Source organism: Nomascus leucogenys, chromosome 16 (genome assembly GCF_006542625.1).
Source record: "Nomascus leucogenys isolate Asia chromosome 16, Asia_NLE_v1, whole genome shotgun sequence".
Lineage (NCBI taxonomy): Eukaryota > Metazoa > Chordata > Mammalia > Primates > Hylobatidae > Nomascus > Nomascus leucogenys.
Window position 1 is genome coordinate 38,695,052 of NC_044396.1, and position 5,539 is coordinate 38,700,590.

A 5,539-nucleotide genomic window follows, 5' to 3' on the forward strand; every position below is an offset into this window, starting at 1 on the left:
AGTCATTCATAAATGTTGAAGTCAACTTCTTCCAAACTCCTGTTAATGTTGATATTTTTATCTCATTTCATGAATCATAAATGTTCTTAATCACATTGAGAATAGTGAATCATCTCTAGAAGGTTTTCAACTTACTTTGCTCAGATCCATCAGAGGAATCACTGTGTCTGGCAGTTATTGCCTTACAAAATGTGTTTCTGAAATAATAAGACTTAAAATCACCCCTTGATCTCTGAACTGCAGAAAGGTTGTTGTGTTAGCAAACATGAAAACAACATTAACCTCCTTGTACATACATCCCCATCAGAGGTCTTGGGTGACCAGGAGCATTGTTAATGATCAGTTATCTTTTGAAAAGAATATTTTTTTTCTAAGGAGTGGGTTTCAACAGTGAACTGAAAATACTCATTAAGCCATCCAGTAAACAGATGTGCTATTATCAGGCTTTGTTGTTCCATTTCTAGAGCACAGGCATAGTAGATTTAGCATAATACTTCAAGGTTCTAGGATTTTCAGAATGGTAAATGAGCACTGATTTCAACATAAAGTCAGCAACTGCATTAGTCCCTAACAAGAAAGTCATCATCTCCTTCCAAGTTTTAAAGTCAGGCATTGACTTCTCCTTCTTAGGGCATCTTCTTTCAACAGAAGGCCGTTTTGTTTACACCGAAAATCTGTTGTTTAGTGTAGCCACCTTTATCGATGATCTTAGCTAAATTCTCCAGGTAACTTGCTGCTGCTTCTACATCAGCACTTGAGATTTCACATTACACTTTCGTGTTATGGAGATGGCTTCTTTCCTTAATCCTCATAATCAACCTCTGCTAGCTTCGAACATTTATTCTACAGCTTCCTCACTTCTCTCCGCCTTCATAGAATTGAAAAGAGTGAGGGCCTTGCTCTGGATCAGGCTTTGACTTACTGGAATGTTGTGGCTGATTTGATCTTCTGTCTAGACCACTAAAACTTTCTCCATATCAGCAATAAGCCTGCTTCACTTTCTTATCATTCATGTGTTCCATGGAGTAGCACTTTTAATTTCCTTCAAGAACTCTCCTTTGTGAAGTTTCCTTGACTACTTTGTTAACTGACACAAGTCAGCCTATCTCAGCTTTTGACATGACTTCCTCACTAGGCATACTCATTTCTAGCTTTTGATTTAAAGTGAGAAACATTCAACTCTTCCTTTCACTTGAACACTTGGAGGCCACAGGTGGGTTATTATAAGTTGGCCTAATTTCAATATTGTTCTTCAGGGATTGTCTCAGGGCATAGGAAGATCTGAGGACAAGGAGAGATGGGGGAATAGCTGGTAGGTAGAGCAGTCAGAACACACACAATATATATAATTTTGTCATAATTAACACCATTATATATGCATTGGAGAGAAAATAAGTAAAGCTGGAAGTTAATTATAACAAAATTCAAGGTATAGGTTATATCTAGTGGGGTGGAGGAGAATGTGTTTGGACAAGAAACTGGGGGTTTCTGGAGTACTGGAAATGTCTTTTCTTAACCTGGATGAGTCCTCCATTGAATATTTCCTGTATAATTACTCACTATACTCTGTATTTATATTTTTGCATTTTTCTTTATGTATTTATAATCATGATGTAACATTTAAAGGTTATACAAATTTAACTAGCTTAAGTGAAAATCCATCCTATATGCATTACCGCATTCTTCAATCTGACTTAATAATTGCTTAGAAGTAAGCTCCTTAAATATTATAACATAAATGTAAAGATTCCCAGTGAAACAAAAATGTCTCATTGTCAAAGTTGATGACCACTGCCCCGTTCTATGCCAATGTTCTTTAAGTTCAAAGGCATTGTCAAATATTTCTTAAATGTTGCACAATGGCCTCAGGGCTTCCATACACAATATGGATATTCAGAAAATGTTAGAACAGAAAAAGGGAGCAGGAAAAGAAAGAAGAGAATGGAAGATAAAAGAGAGGGACCTGAGATCGAGGCTTTTTCTATGTCGACAAATAGACTTAAGTATCATCTTGCTAGTTTAACCAGTGTTGGTTATCCAGAAATATAATTGAGTGCTTCCAAAAATACATGGGAAAATGCTAGGCAAATTATGTTTCCATACAAATATTATAGTCATTGGTCCAATATTTTTAGTAATGTATTTTGAATGAACAAATACCAAGTCATTTGAAAGAATTTTTATAATAATTTCTAAAAAAATAAGACTATCATTTAAACATTACATTTTCTTGTACATTCCACTTTTTCCAGTACTATGTAATTTTATAGATAATGTTAATGTATGCACATTTGAAAAAGCGGAAATCAACATTTTCATCAACTGATTCTGAGTTCAAAGGAGATTGTTGTATTTCATCAGACCCAAAAGTCTAGGTCAGTGATTCATCAGATCCACTCCTGAATTGCTGTCCCCAGTTGACATCCCCAACGCTGATGGTCATTGTGCAGGCCGAAATCTGAGCATTAACACAGCACCAAGTCTGGGCCAACAGGCTTCCAGAAAAAAGCAGCATGTTCACCTGAAACCTTGGAATGGCTTTGTTTTGAACTAATACGATTTCAATAGTGTTTGGAACAGCCTCATGCATATAGATCTGAAATAAACACCTAGCCATTAAGATTTTGAAAGTTATGATCTGAAATGTCATGGGGGGCATTACCATCACATCATCTGGGGGCTCCTGATCACTGCACCCTCCTCCCTTCTAACACCATCTCTGGAAGGGATGAACTTCTTTACAGTTTTCATTATTTGTAGGTAAATACACAAAATTTTTGTACAGCATGTTAAATGCAGTCAATTATATGTAGCACAAAATGCAAGTGCTCATATAAGCACTCCTTCTGAGGCAATGTATATTATTATATGCATTGAATATAAACTTTAAGTAATATTTCTAAGAAGTCAATAGCTAAAACAAAGTAAGTCACTTTCACTAACCCTCTCTGTGGCCCTCTAACCTGTTTCCCATGCAAATTCTTTGTGAACTCTCCTTTGTGAAGTTACCTTGACTACTTGGTTAACTGACACAAATCAGCATATCTCAGCTTTCCACATGCCTTCCTCACTAAAGGAACATTCTGTAACACCAATGCTTGCATTGGTTTTGGCAATTTATATGCAGGCATGCCTGTCCTCTGCTGCTTTTGAAGTTTGTTTTTGCATCAGTTTTTTTTTTCCTTCAGTTCTAAATTGAGCATGAAGGAAAAACATATCTAGTGTAAATGCAACAGAAAATGTACTGCTATACACACCCTCCTGAGTCCTGAGTTTCCAGCTTGCTGAAAAATATCAATATATACCTCATTTGCAGCTCTCTCTGCTCTGGCTCCACAAGCCTTACTGTGCATCCCTCTCTCTTCCAAGTAGTTACTCTAAAACCCCAATGTGCATCACCAGCCTGATAATGGAAAAACGTAGACACATATTTTGAAAGAGATTTTCATTTCATCGTTCACTTTCCACACTGTACACAGTTTTCGCTTGTAATTTCTACTTCCTGCTTAAAAAGGACTTTCTCTGAGGCAGGGTAATGGTTGTTATCTAGCTCCACATAGGCAGATCCATGGGGAGATTCTCGGCAAATTATTCTTTTTCAGGGAATGAATGATCCACTTCAGAGCGTTAGAGGAATAACACTTGCGTAATTGAAACCTCACTTCTTAAAATCTAGATCTCGCTGCAAGTGAGCATAACAAAGAACTATGTTCCCTATGAAAATTTTGATTTATACAAAAATCATGCCATCTTTAAAACTGAGATGGAGCAGTGTTATCATTCATCTCATGAGATTTAAATATAGCAAAAGTCACCTTTACCTTTTTTTGGAATTACGACCTATAGGGACATATCACATAGTTATTGCATTGTTTCTGTCTAACTCAATATTAACTGTGAATTTTGTGGAAATTAAAATTAGAACAGGGTAAACTAGTGAAGTCCTAAAAGACTATTGATAGTTCAGCTTCCATAGAATGTGCACCTTTACCTTCCAGAAAACAGCAGGATGCTCCTCTACTACATTTCCTCTTCTTTACTTTGCTCAGCTTTCCAGAAAGTTGAGGGTTCAAAGTGGATCTAAAGGTAGACAAAGATATATGTGAAAGTAGCAAATAGAGTGAGACAGTTGAGTGAGATGGAGCAGACGTCAGCAGCTGCACACACATTTGAGGATAAGCCTAGAGATCTTCCACCGCCCCTTTCCCAAAACAAGATACTGAAAACAGAAACACTTTGCAGCTGTGCTCATCAGGGTCAGACAGACTCTCCAGGAATATCATGAATATCGTGGCAGCGCTGGTGGGAGGATCCCACAGTAGGGGCCTCACACAGACAAACAACGTGACTTGAAATTGGGGTCTGCAGGTCACAGGCACCCCATAGCCACCCTCTCAGTATCTTAGCTTCTTGGACAAAACCTCAATCAGTCATTGAATTTTCCTGAAGTAAGAGGCTCCTCTGATGTATATTCCAGAGCCCGCATTGGTCAGGCATATAGGAGGTTGAGGGCGTTTTAGAGCAGGGCAGGATGGAGCACACACTCACAAGACCAGACAGTATGTCAAGGAGAAGCAGAACCGGACGCTAGCTAAAGGCAGTAAGGCAGGTTTCATTCAGTGTGGCTACATAAGGGGAAAGACACCAGTGTGACCTAAGCATTACTCACAAAACAAAAACCGCAGGCCATGTGACCTGGCAGTGTGCCAAAAGAAAAAACAGAAGGACATTAAGGGGTGAGGCTGGGCCAGCTGTGTCAGTTAGCTGGCCTTAGGGAAGTCAGGCCCCCACCACCCTCAGACACAGGGAGACCCCGGCCCTAGCCTTCCCACACGAAAGACATTCCTGGCTTGCGGAAGACACACAGATGTCTCAAAACGACAGAGAAAGGATGTGCAATCCGAGTTTTCTAAGTACATGTTCTGAGGAGAGAAGGGCAGAAGCCTACCATCAAGCTTTGGCTGGGACAGATAGTAACTTCTTTTGGCATCGGTGAGCTTCTAACCTAAAGGAGGTGGAGGGTCCCGCGGACAGGGCCTTAGGCTGCTAGACTAAGCCGTGCGAGGCTGGTCAGGTCTGTCAGTGCGAGGTTCGACGGAGTCTTCCTGTTGAGTTTTCATAATTCCCAAACGCAAGGCTGAGGCTGGACCGAGGAACGGCTTTTAGATTCAGACAGCAAAAATTCCAGAGGTGCCAGCTCTCCGGGACCCCAAGGCACACACCAAAAATGTCGGCGCCTAAACAAGAGGAAGATAGATCTGATTCAGGGGAGCTGCGCAGGTGCCCCACGCAGACTACACTGGAGTCAGTGAGCTTCTGTTCTGAGCCCCCACCCCTCAGAACCTCGGAGGCCTGAGAAACCACTTCTTGAAGGTCTCCAGGAGGGCAGCGGGAGAGGGCGCAGAGCCGCCCGGACACGCCTCAACCTGCCTGCATTAGCGAGCTGCCTCCAGCCTTCACTCGCTGGACTGGCTGCAGGTACTCAGCGCCTGACTGCCCGCACGCAGCGCCCACGGGCATCCCGGGTAGGTCTCACCTG